This window comes from Lithobates pipiens, unplaced genomic scaffold, assembly GCF_037356315.1.
Source record: "Lithobates pipiens isolate NorthernLeopardFrog02 unplaced genomic scaffold, aLitPip1_a1.2 Scaffold_8, whole genome shotgun sequence".
Classification (NCBI taxonomy): domain Eukaryota; kingdom Metazoa; phylum Chordata; class Amphibia; order Anura; family Ranidae; genus Lithobates; species Lithobates pipiens.
Window position 1 is genome coordinate 451094753 of NW_027507903.1, and position 16875 is coordinate 451111627.

Here is a 16875-nt window from a genome sequence, read left to right on the forward strand (position 1 = left end):
TCTTCCAAGTCCTTGCCTTTGAAGGACCCCTCCTGTACAGGAGGCCATCTTGTATCTGTAACCAATCCCATTCTCTGTGGACTATTTTGGAGCCTGCAACAGAGATCTTTAACAGCACACTGGGGTCTCGCTTAGCCAATGCTTCTAGAGTCAGGTGGCACAACGAGTCCTCACTCTGATCCATCTTCAGATCCTTTCTTGACAGTTGAGGAAGCTCCCCACTCATCACTTGGGTTAGATTGCATTAACAGTTGGATACTCCAGAGGGGGTCACTCCAATGGCTTCAGCTCCAACAGCTCAATATGACACTGTGCAATACCTTGGCACAGAGCTTGCACTCTTTCTGATGTCACATGAGTCAAACTCTTCGATTCTCTGGCCAGACTATACGGCCTTCTGGACAAAGCATCTGTATCTTGATTCCCTGCTCCTAGTTAGTATTTCAGACTAAACTGAAACCCAGACAGGGCAGCCAACCATCGATGGCTGGTAGCATCCAGCTTAGCTGATGACAGTAAGTCTGTCAGGGGGTTATTATCGTACAGATAATTTTTCACCTGGTCTACTACAGCTCCCTTTAAGGCCAGAAACTCCAGCTTGTGTACAAGATTTTCTCAGAAAGAGTTAAACTTTGACTCATGTATACTATGGGGCATAGTGCACTATCCTGTTCCTGACATAGAACCCTCCTAGCACCTCTCGGCTGGCATCCACATGAAGCTTGTATGGCTTGGCTGGATCCGCATAAACCAGTACCGGAGCTTCTGTGAGGCTTCTCTTGAGGTGATTAAATGCTTTCACACACTGGAGGGGGGGGGGGATCCATTGCTTTGACTTCTGAGCCTCATGTCTCACTTGGCTCAACCTGCAATCTTAGCCTTCTACCTCACTTTTAAACAACTCATTGAGTGGGCAAGCAATCTTTGCAAAGTTCACTAAACACCTCCAATAATAGTAGCAAAACCCTAAGAAAGACCTCAAATCTGTCACGGTTCTTGGTCAGGGCCAGGTGGCTGCTTCCAATTTCTTCGGTACTGTGGCAGTGCCCTTTGTGAAGATGACATATCCCAAGTAGGTGACAGAAGTTTGATAGACCTGACATTTTTCTAACGATAACTTCAAAAGTTCATTCAAAGTCTTCCCAAAGACAATACCATTGTGTAAGTACAACAACAGTGCACTCCATCAACCACTGAAATGTAGCAGGAGCCCCCAATAGTCACTGGGGCATCCTATTCAATTTGAAGAATCCCAACATACAGATGAATTCTGTCTTCTCCCTATTGTCAGGGTGTATAGTGATCTGGTAGTATCCACTCTTAAAGTCTTACACACTGAAACACTTCACCCCAGACAAACATTGACAGCCATCTTCAATATGAGGGGTGGTTTACTGATCAGGAATGGTCCATTTGTTCAAGGTTCTGTAATCAATACACATCCACAGTGCCCCATTTTTCTTCCTCACTACCACTATATGGGAAACTGGGGGTCCTGGACTCCCGAATGATTCCTGATGTCTTCAACTCAGCAAGCTGCTGACTGAGATCTTCCAGATCACTAAGCGTTATTCACCTTGCCCTTTTTCAGAATGGGCTATCCCCCTGCAACTGAATTCGGTGCTAAGCACTCTTGGCACAACCCACGTCCAAGTCATTCTTGGAGAACATATTCTCCCACCTGGACAACTGCTTTCATACTCTTTCCTCTCATTCAGGAGACAAGGACATGGATGACATTGATGAAGAATTTGTCCTTCCAAGTTCTCTCTGTCTTCCCTCTTAGTCATCTCTGTCAGGGTCACTGGAGTGACTTACTTGCCCAATCAGCATTCAGGGCCTCATAATAACTTGATGATCAGTGACATTCCGTTGACTGACTGGTACCTTCCCTCTATTCCGAGACATTTGATAGGTACTATTTCCGAATGGACCCCACCCCTGCTTTACTTGGTTGGTAATCAGTCTCCAAGACAACAAAGGAACCTGGCTGATCCCAAGTCAACTTGACAGTAGACTTTGCACAAGTTATCTCACCCAGCTACAACACCATCCTCATTTCAAACCTCCACACGCCCCTCTACTGGCTTTCTGTTCTCGGACCACCCACCTAAAGGCTTGATGCAGTTGAGGATGTATCCCTTTAAGCACAGAATCTTCTCTCCCAGCTAATTGAATAAGTAACCTTCTCACTGGGCCAGTATTAGTCCCAACCAGCATCAAGTTTTTGTTTGGTCGGGCAGGGGCTACTAATGGCCTGAATGTGATCTTGATTGGAATATATACAGCAGAGGGTACTTCTCAGAGCCAATCCCCCAGATCTCCAGCTCTTCCAGCTTACACAAGGGGACATGCTTCAAATGCTTGTCATAGAAGTCCCGGTACAACAGGGTCACCTGTGCACCAGTATCCAATAATTCTTTGGTGTATATGCCCTCTACTTGCACCAACACTAGGGGTGCTAACATTAATCGCTATGACACCGATGCATACGCCTGGAAAAATCGATTGCTGGGTGACATCATCCCAACTTGTCCTGCCCCTGTTTTTTAATAAATCCTCTGTTACAATCAATAAAGTGCCCCATTGTATGTGCATTTTAAAAAATATGGAGCTTCATACTAAATTTCTCAATGTGTGTGTACACGCCTCTCATGTAACTGCCGCCCCTCTTTCCTCTCTCCTCTCACGTCTCTCTTGATGTCAGCTGGGAATTCTGAGCCCGGCCGCCTCTCTTCTGTACTGATAGCTACAGTCAGCAGGCGGGGCTGAGAATTCTCTGCTGACTTCAAGAGAGATATGAGATGTGAGAGGAGAGAGGAGGGCCAGGCAGTCACATGAGCGGCATGTACACAAACACTTAGAAACGATGTATGAAGCAAGCTTCATATTTTAAAAAAAGCACATACAGTGGGGCACTTCATTTGGGCACTTCAGGATTTATTAAAACACAGTTATTTTAACAACAGTAAGTACAAATGTGTTTGTTCTCTACTTACACCTCATACACACTCTGTGCTGACAGTTCCCTGGCTCTCTGTTTGCACATTACACTGTGTTAACTCCTAGTGTGCTGGAAGGTGCAAACGGGGAAGCCAGGGAACTGTCAGCACAGAGACAGTACAGGGAACTTCACAGGTCTGTTTGTCAGTTGTGGATTGTAATCCCTCCTGACCTCCCAGCAGCAGTGTGCGTAAATGCCTGTACCCTTTAGTGCACCGGATTAGTGCACTTTTTAAGGGAGTGAGGTTATTTTTAATTCAAAGTGGAGTTCCAGTGATTTTTTTGTTTATTAAAGTCAGCAGCTACAAAAAAAGTGTAGCTGCTGACTTTTAACAAAAAGACACTCACCTGTCCCACAATCCAGTGACGTGGCCACCCAAACCCTCCCTTCTCTCCCCCACCTGTCCACGGCGATGACAATACTACTTGCAGCTTCACAGCCAGGTTCACATGTCTCACTGCGCTGTCCTGCATAGCCGAGCAATCTTCTGGGACCTGTGATTTGTCCCAGAAGATTGCAGGGAGGAAGGGCTGCCTAGGTGGCCCAAGCGGAATTGGGAGCTCGTCGGCAATCGTGATGCATCATGATGCATCACAGAATCAAATCGAAATGAACTAGATAATCATAATCAAATCGAATCATGAGACCTCTAACAAACACTATAGGAGAAGGGCCTATGAGCTATTCTGGTAAGTCAACTTGCATTCTAGGCTGAGCCAAGTTCTCTCCTTTCCTTGCTAGGTGCTGAACAGTGGCTCTGGACCATTGTGAAGCATTGACTCTATGTGCCCTTTTTCCTGACTTAGGTGGCCTTTGGTCCAGCTTGGGCAGAGGTGTAGTTGAGTGTTCTGAGAGCTTCTTCCTATGCCTTATTCGGCCTTCCTGTTTCTCAGACTTTTGAAGCTTTGGGTTTTGTTGGGGTTCTCGGCTGCAACGCAGGAACATGGATCTTTGCCTTCCCCTAGTCAAAGCACCTCCCATACAGTGAGCAGTGAGTAAGCACAATCTAGGCACACAGTTAACCCTTTGATGGTGCCTGATGTATCCCCCTTCCCAGCAAGTGTCATTAGTACAGTATAGTATTTGTTAGCACTTATCACTGTATTAGTGACACAGAGGTGATCAAATACCACCAAAACAAATATCTATTTGTGGGAAAAAAGGACAATTATTTTATTTAGGTACAGTGTCGCACGGACACACAGTTGTCAGTTAAAGTAAGGCAGTGCCGTATCGCAAAAATGGCCTGGTCATGAAGGGGGGGGGGGGGTAAATCTTCCGGAGCTGAAGTGGTTAACCAAAGCTCTATTTTTATTCACCAAGCTCTCAACCAGCTTGCTCATAAAGAAGGAGGCAAGTGGTCAGTCCAGCTAAGGGTAGATCAGCTTTCACTGATACTGGGCTTACTGACCTAACTTGTGAGCGATCTTCCCCTGGATCTCCAGCTGTTAACAATGGTGTTACTCAAGCCTCGATCCCTTCTGCTAGACTAATGTAGCACTTACCCCCGAAGGAGCTGCTGGTTTTTGTTGGGATTACCGTTACCTCACCTGCTCACTGTGTCCGTCTTAGGGGTCCCGTTGTAAAGTGGATTAAAGAATGTTAGCTCCGACACTTAGTCCTTTTTCCAAAGATTTATTTGAAAGAAACAAGAAGTTTTGCAATAGAGGGTTAAGGAGAGTTCAGGTACCTTGTGATTGGGGGTTAGAGGTATTTCCTTGAACAGCAAATTCTCCTGCGCTCTGGTTTCTTGGTCTTTGAAATGTGATATATACAGTTTGAAATGGTGTAGTCACTAGGTCTTGCAGCCCTCCTTTAGAACATTGGGTGTTCAAATACTAGAGAGAACCAATACAAAAGAAGGGAAGGCGCACTGACCTAGTGCATTACCATAAAACAGCTTTATTTACAAATAAATCAAATAGCAAAATAGCTACTCACAAATGAGTATTGATCAAAGGCAAAATCAATACAAATAGATCCATCGCACCAAAACGTTTGGCGAATCCAGACCAGATGTCAGAGGAATTGGTAAATACCTCTACGGAAATCGCTAACGCGTTTCGGGAGTGACCCCCTTTCTTCAGAGCCAAAAAGGGCAATGGTCTCTCGCTGGAGGCTACCGGTATATATATGGAAGCCTCCAAACCCATGTGGTCGGAAAGGGCATGAAGCTCCACCCAAAAAAAAAAAAAAAAAACCCATTCACATATAGGGAAACATTTTCTAGTAAACACCTCCATGTAAAAGAGGAGGCGACTACAAGTGTCCCCTCTTTTACAAAAACACATGCGTGTGCACACCCCAAAAATATGGCGTCTGTACCTTAAGTACCCTTACCCAGAATGCACAGCGGATGAACCACTCCCACTGGGCTATTTCTGAGTAAAAGGGGTACCCAATGCATTCAGTCTGTTGCATTTCCAACACTTACCGGTGGTGACAGCGACACCCATGGCCAAGTGCAAACTAGCACAACCCAGCTGAACTGGTACAGAAACCAGCAAATTGACATAATTAGTCTGAGCCAAACTGTAGCTTCAGACAATCTTAAATTTACAATAACAATAGCGTCAAACTCGGTTCTCATGTCAATGAGGTAGACCCCTTGCTCTGGCACTGCTTTCCTCACTAGCTGCCGTATTTCCTTTACAGTCTATTCACTCATAGGTATTTCCACCACCATACATAACTTCAGGTGGCTACCTTGGTCTTGGCCCCATGTAACTGCTGGAAGGTTGGACCCCTTTCTGTTACTGGGAGTAAGTTAACAGAAGTACGCTCCCTGGTGGAGTGGGCAGCTGCTCAACCTGTCCCTCCAAATGCAACACATACATAATATATATACATGCCACAAAGTGGCACATAATTGTTAAGTTGTACAAGAAAAATTATAAATGTTTTCAAAATTGTTTACAAATAAATATCTGAAAAGTGTGCATTTGTATTCAGCCCCCCTTTGTAGAACTGCCTTTTGCTGCAATTACAACTACAGCATTCTTTTTGGGTATGTCTCTACCAGCTTTGCACATCTAGAGAGTGAGATATTTTCCCATTTTTTTTTGCAAAATAGCTCAAGCTCTGTCAGATTGGATAGAGCGTGTCTGTGAACAGCAAGTTTCAAGTTTTGCCACAGATCCTCAAGTGGATTTAGGTCTGGGCTTTGACTGGGCCATGGGACCGCAGGCAGGAAACCTAAAATAACAAACTTAACTTGAAAATAAAATAAACGCAGACAAGTGTTGGATTTAATAAGGCCGCGGCTGTTTATTATTGGTTTCAAAAACAATAGATTAATTCATCATAGGAAAACCAAATATATAAACATTAAACAACCTAGCCACTACGAACCAGGCTGCATATAATATATTCCAGACTCCATAACTTTCCACACAATTTAACCAATGTAACATCTGATAACGTTATTACTTTCTACATATTAGTCCCCTTTTGTATGTGTGTTTTTTCTTTTACAAAGGTGACACCACCACATAACTACAGCCACGACAAAAGGGGAGGGGGGAGGGGAACACCACAAATCTGTCTTCAGCGGCGACTGAGCCTGACGGGACAGAAACCCTTTTTTATAGCCCTTTTTGGGATGTAGATCTGTCCAGATTTATCTGGTTTTCAGGGCTAGTACATAAGGCCTAGGAGAGGTCACCTGTATTCCTCTCCTAAGCCACATGAGTACCAGGAGATCCATCTGAGAGCCATAAGCTCCCAGGGAGAGCTTGAAACTGCCAATTCCTGCCACTCTTCCCATGAAGAAAATGGGGAATTTAAACTGTCTCCCCCTTTTCCTATCATGGGACAGCAGGCAGGAACCCTAAAATAGCAAACTTAACTTCAAAATAAAATAAACTCAGACACGTGTTGGATTTAATAAGGCTGCAGCTGTTTATTATTGGTTTCAAAAACAATAGATTAATTCATCATAAGCAAACCAAATATATAAACTTTAAACAATCAAGCCACTACGACTCAGGCTGCATATAATATATTCCAGACTCCATAACTTTCCAAAAAAACAGTGGTCTTAAACCCACCTGTCCCCAGAACCCCGCACCATGGCCACTCCAACACAAGAATTCAAGTCTGCATTAAAAATATCGAACCCAATGTCGGATAAATTAATCCCATCCCATCCCATCATTGTATAGAAAATACAAACCCTTATACCTCCCTCTAAGCCCTTGTACACACGATCGGAGATTCCGACGGAATGTATCCGATCAGAGCGTTTTGTCGGATATTCCGACTGTGTGTGGTCTGCATCGGACTGATTCCGTCGGAATATCCGTCGGACCAAATTTTCCAACTTGCCGGAAATATTTTCAGACAAAATGCTCCGATCGGACATACTCCGATCATGTGTAGAGAATTCCGATCGGACAAAGTGCCACGCATGCTCAGATCAAATCTATTGGCTGCTAGCCTGAACGTAGTCCCATCGTAACAAAATTACGTCATCACGTTCTGAAAGATCGGATTTTCCAAAAACTTTGTCCGACCGTGTGTATGCAACAGTTTCGGACAAGATCCGTCAGACAAAATCCGACGGATTTGGTTGTCGGAATCTCCGACCGTGTGTATAAGGGCTAACTCCACATGTCTGAATGATAAAATAGCTAAAACTTGAAGTCATTTATGCACTGCTTTATTCACCCTTTTTCGATTCTTTTTCCAAGGGGAGCCTTGAAGGAGGATAAAGCCATCCCAGCCTTTGCACTACCTTAGAAAAAATGATAACAGTGTGAGGCAAGGACAACTGAATCCTGTGTAAATCGTCCCTAATTCTGAAAATGATATCTAACGTTTTACGTTTTCCAATATCATTTCCCCCAAGATTTACAATCAATACATCTGGTGGGGGAAACGCTGAAGCAGCTTCCCTATTTCTAAAATTAAATCAGCTCACACCATACCTCTTTTATCACTCCAAAAAACCCTAAACTTCTTTGGATCCAAACCTAAATTGTTAGTATAAACTCTTTTCTTAGCTCTCAGTTGTGCCCAAAAAGAGTAGGAATGCAAAATAATCCATATTACCCCGTATTTACATTTTTTTTAAATGAATCAAAAAGAATGATTAGGACGAATATATAACAAATAGCTATCAGACTTCCATCTGCCTACATTCTTTATTATGTTAGCATCTAACCCTATCCTTGATGCTTCAGTAGCGGCTCCAATTCTAAACAAATGAGATGTGAGATGAGAATTTTTTAAGTTCAAAATGTTTAAGCATTTTTTAAAGACGCATATGAATTGGTATTTAGTAAGAGGGGAACCTGACTCCTGTACAAAAAAACCTGAACCCGCTAAAGGTCTAAGGCCCCTTTCACATGTGCGGACCATTCAGATCTGCCTATCAGTTTTTTCAGGTGGATCTGAACGGACGCTCCATTGTCTCTATGGAGCGTTGGATCTCAGTGGTGACATGTCCGCTGATATTCGATCTGCCCCGATCCGCAAAATCCAGACGGATGGATGTCCTATTTTCCATCCATCTGGCGGATTGGATGAAAACGGACTGGCGGTCCGTAATCATCCGATCCCCCCATAGGGTAAAGGGGAATATCTGACAGGTCCATCCCTACACGGAGTGCAGAGATGGACTTGTCATCCTCCGGCTCAACGGGTATCAACGGAGCGATCCCCGCTGAGCAAGCGGACGGCTAAATACGGGCAGCCCCGTGTGAAAGGGGCCTTATATGTAAATAATTTTTTAACAATTTTACTGAGCAAATTGGAGAGCTACTACAAGCATATAAATTGATCCAACATTTTCCTAGTTGATCTGTTTTGACCAACTAATAAATATTTCTACAGTTGTATCAGAAATAATAATATCAGAAGCTTGAATAAAAAACAGCTCAGAAACTTTCATGCCGCATACACACGATCAGAATTCTCGTCGGAAAAAGCTCTGATGGTTTTCCTGACGGAATTCCACTCAAGCTGTCTTGCCTACACACGGTTACACCAAATTCCGATTGTTTAGAACGCGGTGACGTACAACACGTACAACGGGTCTAGAAAAAGGAAGTTCAATAGCCAGTAGCCAATAGCTTCCGTCTCATAGTTGAATCTGAGCATGCGTGATTTTTGGCGTGTCAGAATGGCATACACATGATCGGAATTTCCGTCGGGAAAATTGAGAACATGCTCTCAATTTTTGGCTGGCGGAAATTCGGACAGCTAAATTCCGATGGAGCATACACACGGTCGCATTTTCTGATGAAAAGCTCTCATCTGTCTTTTTCTGTCTGGAATTCTGATCGTGTGTACGCGGCATAAGTGCAGTGAAAAATGTAACAGAAAATAACGCTCGAAAAAGTACTGACTCAAATGAAGAAAAACAAACCTGTTCAGTAACCTACAAAGTTTACCCAAAATTTCTGGAGTAATAGGTTTACGTGGACCCGATTTTAAAAAAAAATTCTTATAACCTTTCAAAGCTCGTTTAACTGAAAAATATTGCAAACAAGAAGGTAAATTATTAAGTTTAAGAAAAAATGAAACTCCAGACAAGGTCTTTTGTACGCAATGCCCATGAATATTGCTTAGTAAATAAAAAGTTCAAAATAGCAACATTAAACCTTCAGAAAAAGAACCCGCAGGTTCTTGAATAGTATTCAAAAAGGAAAGCCATAGTAACCAGGTTGATTGATATCCAGCCCAGGTTGAAGGCACCACAGAATTTTTAATATACTCAGATATGGGCCTCAAACAAGGTCCCATAAATTGGGTGAACACGGTATTCCCACTTGGTCTGCATCCGGAAAAATCTGGAAGAAGCGATCCATCTGTAGATGAGATAATGAGTCCGCCAAGTCATTGTCCTTCCCAGCCACATATATTGCTTTTAACCAAATATTCATTGTTATATTCTTTCTATTATATTCTATTTTACTCTATTCTGTTGTTTTTTCTATACTATTCTGTGATTTTCTATTCTATTCTAATCTATTCTTTTCTATTCTATTCAAATTCAAATTGATTCTATTTGAATTTTTGCGAAATGATTATTTCCAAAAATATGGCTTCTATTCTATTATGAATTATATTATTTTCTATTTTATTCTTTTCTATTTGAATTTCTGAAGATAGTTATATTCTATTTTATTCTATTCTTTTTATTCTATTCTATTTGTTTCTATTCTATTCTTCCATTCTATTCTGATTTTTTATTTTCTATTCTATTTTGTTCTGTTTTACACTATTATAGACTATTCCTTTATTTTCTATTCTATTTTATGTTTTTTTCTATTCCATACCTTTATTCTCTATTTTATTTTATTCTCTTTGGAAATTTGAAAACTATCCGAATTAGAAAAGTTTTCACATTCAAATTTCAAAACGTTTCGAATTCAAAAACGATTCGAATCGATTCAACTTCAAACTCCAAAAAATTTGAATCAATTAGAGTACAAATAAACAAAACAAATTCCGGGAAACAAATTAAACGGAATAAACAAATGTAACTAAACAAATTTATGTAAATCACAAATCAAAACTAAACTTTTTTTTACGTTCTGCACATGTCTACCCCAGTCTCAAGTCTTTTGCAGACTACCATGGGCCTCTTGGCTGCTTCTCTGATTAATGCTCTCCTTGCCTGGCCTGGCAGTTTAGGTGGACGGGCATGTGTTGGTAGGTTTGCAGTTGTGCCATACTCTTTCCATTTTCGTATGAAGGATTGAACAGTGCTCCGTGAGATGTTCAAAGCTTGGGATATTTTTTTATGACCTAACCCTGCTTTAAACTTCTCCACAACTTTTATCACTGACCTGTCTGGTGTGCTCCTTGGCCTCCGTGACACTGTTTGTTCAGGTTCTCTAACAAACCTCTAAGGGTTTCACAGAACAGCTGTGTTCATACTGAAATGAAATTGCACACAGGTCGACTCTATTAACTAGGTAGGTGACTTCTGAAGGCAATTGGTTAAACTAGATTTTAGTTAGGGGTATCAGAGTAAAGAGGCCATTTATCATTTTCTTTCCACTTCACAAATATGTGCCACTTTGTGTTGGTCTATCACATAAAATCCCACTAAAATACATTTACAATTTTGGTTGTAACATGACAATATGTGGAAAATTTCAAGGGGTATGAATTATTTTTCAAGGCACTGCACATCAATACAAGTGTGTAGCACTGTATACCGGACCTTCAGAGTGCATGTGCCAGTGACATCAATGGCCTCATGCACCTTGAATATCTCCTAAACTGTGCAAGTTTATGAGATATTCACAGTACCTATAGGTAAGAATTATCATGGCTTGCCTGTAAGTACAAGTGGTAGAATAGAGTATACTACCACTTCAACCACTTGCGGACTGCCCGCCATCGATTGACGGCGATAGAATGGCACTGCTGCACAAATCTCCCTAGCTGTATAGAGGGCACTTTAAGGAGTATAGGGGGTGCGTGCATGCCTCCGCGCTCCTTAAGGAGCCGATTTACGTGTCCGGTGCCCTGACAGAGCATAAACGGGGATTTGTGTGTGTAAACACACAAATCCACTTCCTGTCAGGTGAGAGAAGACAGATCCTGTGTTCCTAGTATATAGGAACAATGATCGGTCTCCTCCCCAAGTCAGTCCCATCCCCCCACAGTTAGAACACACAGTAAGGGAACACATTTAACCTCTTGATCGCCTCTTAGAAGTTAACCCCTTCCCTGTCAGTGACATTTATACAGTAATCAGTGCATTTTTATAGCACTAATCGCTGTATTAATGTCAGTGGTCCCAAAAATATGTCAAAAGTGTCTGATCTGTCTGCCACAATGTCGCAGTCCCGATAAAAATCACAGATCGCCGCCATTACTAGTAAAAAATAATAATAAAGCCATAAATCTATCCTCTATTTTGTAGATGCTATAACTTTTGTGCAAACCAATTAATATACGCTTATTGCGATTATTTTTTACCAAAAATATGTAGAAAAATATATATCGGCCTAAACTGATGACATTTTTTTTTTTTTTGGGATATTTATTATAACAAAAAACACAGAGGTGATCAAATACCACCAAAAGAAAGCTATATTTGTGGGAAGAATAGGACATAAATTTTGTTTGGGTACAATGTCACCCGACTGCAAAATTGTCAGTTAAAGTGACGCAGTGCCGTATTGCAAAAATGGCTTGGCCAGGAATGGGGTAAATCCTTCTGGGGCTGAAGTGGTTAAGGAGGAACCCTGCACCTTGAGTTCTGAACACATGTAGCTCATGTTTGAGGTGGGAGACCACCTAAATGTTTGACTTTTCACATGACCCTGACTCCTGCCTGGTCCCCAGGCATTGGTGAGCATGCCTTTGGGCAAAGTTTTATCCCATGTGCAATGGTTAGAGACTCCATTCAATGCCTGGCATAGTCCAAAGAAACCACCTTGAGGGGGAACTTCTCATGTGACCCTGCTTGGTGCCCAATGAGATAGAAAAACACGGGGGACTTGACAGACAACTCGTCTTCTCCCCTAACTTACAGACTAGATAGAAGGGAACAATGTGGAGAAGAGAAAAGTTTACAGACTATGTAGAGGGAAGGAAAGTAGAAAAGAGCGGAGTATACAGCCCCAGCAGACAGGCTGTTTATACATTTGGTACACAGAGAACAGTGGGGCAGGGCTTACATATGGGGTAGAGGGGACAGATTATACAGACTATGTAGAGGGGAACAGAGTAATGAAGAGCAAACTATACAGACTAGGTATAAGGGAGCAGAGAATACAAACTAAGTAGAGAAGAGCAGAGTATATTGACTAGAAAAAGTTAAAAGGAATAGAGTATACACACTAAGTATAGTAGAGAAAAGTGGGGTATACAGACTAAGTAGAAGAGAGTAGAACAGAAAAGAACACAATATATACTTATAGCAGGCATTCTGCGCTGTGTTTACACATTGGGCAAACAGAGAATGGGGGCAGGGTTTATAGATATGGAAGAGGGAAGCAGAGTATATAGAGTAGGTGGAAGAGGGGAGCAGAGTTTATAGAGGAGGTAGAAGGGAACAGAGTAGAGAAGAGGAGAGTATATAGGCTTACTATAGAAGAGCCGAGTATACAGACTAGGTAGAAGTGAGCAGAGTAAGGGAGAGCAGAGTAGTCTAAAGACTAGGTATTGTGATCAGATTAGATGGGAGCAGAGTCTACAGATTAAATATTGGGGATCAGATTAGATGGGATGAGAATGTAAAAACTAGTTATTGGGAATGAGAGCACATAGGAGCAGAGTATTCAGACTAAGTATATGGGATCAGAGTAGATGGGAGCAGAGACTAGGTTTTGGGGATCAGAGTAGATGGGAGCAGAGTGTACTGACTAGGTATTGGGAATCAGAGTAGATGGGAGAAGAGTCTACAGACTAGGCATTGGTTATAAGAGTAGATGGGAGAAAAATCTACAGACTAGGCATTTGTTATCAGAGTAAATGGGATCAGTGTCTACACACTAGGTATTGGGGATCAGAGTGGATGGGAGCAGAATCTACACACTAGGCAAGGCTGTCATCAGGGGGGATAGCCCATACAAACGTAGGGGGCCCAGATCCCCTTTCCTCCCGCTCTGGTACAACTCCCTTTGTTTGGCAGTGGGTGGGCGGGGCGTTGGGGGTTCCAGTTCAGTCAAACTGAGGGAAGGGCCACATCTTGCATCACTGAGCCAAGATCGGAGCTTGGTTGGTCGGGGTCAGTAAAGAGTAAGGGGGGAGCTTTCGTGGACCAGCCTGCCCATTGAATGTGTATGTGCTACATTGCTGCTGCACAATTCCTACGCCTTTGAGCTGAGCTGATGTTTTGAGCTGTCTCTTTGCTGGAGGTGATGTCTCTTTGCTATATTGGGACGTCTCCTTGTTGGATTGGGATGTTTCTTTGCTGGATGGGACTCTCTCTTTGCTGGAGGGATGCCCCTTTGCTTGATTGGGATGTCTTTATTGTAGAGGGGATGTCTCTTTGCTATATATAGTTACATAGTTACATAGTTACATAGTTACATAGTTAGTCAGGTTGAAAAAAGACACAAGTCCATCCAGTTCAACCAAAAAAAATAAAATAAAAATAAATAAAATAAAATATACTATACATATACATACACATATATGTACATATATATATATATATACACATATATACACATACACACATACATACACACATACATATACCAGCCCATATACCCAATTCTATACCCACAGTTGATCCAGAGGAAGGCAAAAAACCCCAGCAGAGCATGATCCAATTTGCTAAAGCAGGGGAAAAAATTCCTTCCTGATCCCCCGAGAGGCAATCGGATTTTCCCCGGATCAACTTTACCTATAAATTTTAGTACCCAGTTATATTACGTACACTTAGGAAATAATCCAGGCCTTTCTTAAAGCAATCCACTGAGCTGGCCATAACCACCTCTGCAGGGAGTCTATTCCACATTTTCACAGCTCTTACTGTGAAGAAACCTTTCCGTATTTGGAGATGAAATCTCTTCTCCTCTAGACGTAAAGAGTGCCCCCTTGTCCTCTTTGTTGACTTTAAAGTGAATAACTCGACACCAAGTTCCCTATATGGACCCCTTATATATTTGTACATGTTGATCAAATCCCCCCTTAATCTCCTCTTATCAAGAGTGAATAAATTCAGTTCCTCTAATCTTTCCTCATAGCTGAGTTGCTCCATGCCTCTTATCAGTTTGGTTGCCCTTCTCTGCACTTTCTCCAGTTCCCCGATATCCTTTTTGAGAACTGGTGCCCAAAACTGAATGGCATATTCCAGATGAGGTCTTACTAATGATTTGAACAGGGGCAAAATGATATCTCTCTCTCTGGAGTATATACCTCTCTTAATACAAGAAAGGACTTTGCTCGCTTTGGAAACCGCAGCTTGGCATTGCATGCTATTATTGAGCTTATGATCTACCAAAACCCCCAGATCCTTCTCCACTATGGATTCCCCCAGTTGTACTCCCCCTAGCGTGTATGATGCATGCATATTCTTAGCCCCCAAGTGCATAACCTTACATTTCTCAACATTAAACTTCATCTGCCACATAGTCGCCCAATTAGACAGAGCATTGAGGTCTGCTTGTAAATTGGTGACATCCTGTAAGGACGTTATTGCACCACATAGCTTGGTGTCATCTGCAAAGACGGAAATGTTACTCTTGATCCCAGACCCAATATCATTTATAAAGATATTAAAAAGTAAGGGTCCCAGCACTGAACCTTGGGGTACACCACTCATAACCTTAGACCATTCAGAGTAAGAATCATTAACCACTACTCTCTGAATTCTGTCTTTTAGCCAGTTTTCTATCCATCTACAAACTGATGTTTCCAAACCTGTAGACTTTACCTTACACATGAGCCGTGTGTGCGGAACAGTATCGAATGCTTTTGCAAAATCCAAATATATCACATCCACCGCCACCCCTCTGTCCAAGGTTTTACTTACCACCTCATAAAAAGAAATCAGGTTTGTCTGACAACTCCTGTCTTTCATGAATCCATGCTGTCTGTTGCTTAAAATATTTTTTTCCTGCAAGAACTCATCTATGTGGTCTTTTATTAATCCCTCCAGTATCTTCCCAACTATAGAAGTTAAACTAACGGGTCTATAATTACTTGGTAAAGACTTTGTTCCCTTTTTAAATATAGGCACCACATTGGCCCTGCGCCAATCCAGTGGTACTATTCCTGTCATTAATGAGTCCCTAAAAATTAGATACAATGGCTTTGAAATGACAGAGCTCAATTCTTTTAGGATCCGTGGGTGGATGCCATCAGGTCCAGGTGCTTTCTCCACCTTTATTCTGTCCAAATATTTCTGGACCATATCACTTATGAGCCATTGTGAATTAGGGGCTGCGTCAGTACCACCCCCATTGTGGACATGAGCTCCCCCATGCTCCTTTGTATACACAGAGCTGAAGAAAGTATTTAATAAGTTAGCCTTCTCTTTGTCCCCAGTCACCCACTCCAGATTATTTTGCAAAGGGCCTACATGCTCAGACTTAACCTTTTTACTATTAATATGGGAATGTCTATTTGCTAGATTGGGATGTTTCTTTGCTGGAGGGGATGTCTCTTTGCTTTATTGGACTGTCTCTTTGCTGGATGTGGATGTCTCTGCTGGATGGGGATGTCTCTGTTGGAGAGGCTGTCTATTTACTGGATTGGGAGGTCTCATTACTGGATTGGGATGTCTCATTACTGAATTGGGATGGGCTGTCAATTTGCTGTATTGGGATGTCTGTTTGCTGAATACATATAGTTGTCTCTTTGCTGTATTGGGATGTCTCTTTGCTGATTATATGGGGCTGTCTGCTGGATTGGGATGTTTCATTGCTGATAATACTGGAATGTCTCTTTGCTGGATTTGGATGTCTCTTTGCTGACTATATGGCGATGTGTCTTTGCTGGATTGGGTTGTCTCTTTTCTGGATTGCCATGTCTCTTTGCTGAATATAAGAGGATGTCCCCCTTGGATTGGACCATCTCTTTGCTGGGTTGGAATGAAATGACCATGTGAAGGAAGGAATGGTGAAAATCGTACCCCCCCCCCCCCCTATCCTTTACATGCCCATTTCACTGTGAAATTTAGTGGTGGCAGGCTTCATATTTTTTGGCCAAAATATAATTCTTTCCTGTTAAATCTTGAAAGTACTGATGACTTGGAATACAGTCTTCATTTTCATATATTAAGTTGTAAGAGTGCTAAAATAAAAGCAGGTGCAATGAAGAACTCGGTGGGATGGCCAGTGGTCAGATTTGGTGGCACGGCCAGTAGCTGGGCTCTGGGAAATGTTGGTGGTCAGGCATAGGGGAGCCCAGGCCTAAAAGGGGCCCCAAAATTTCTTATGGCTGCCCAGAGA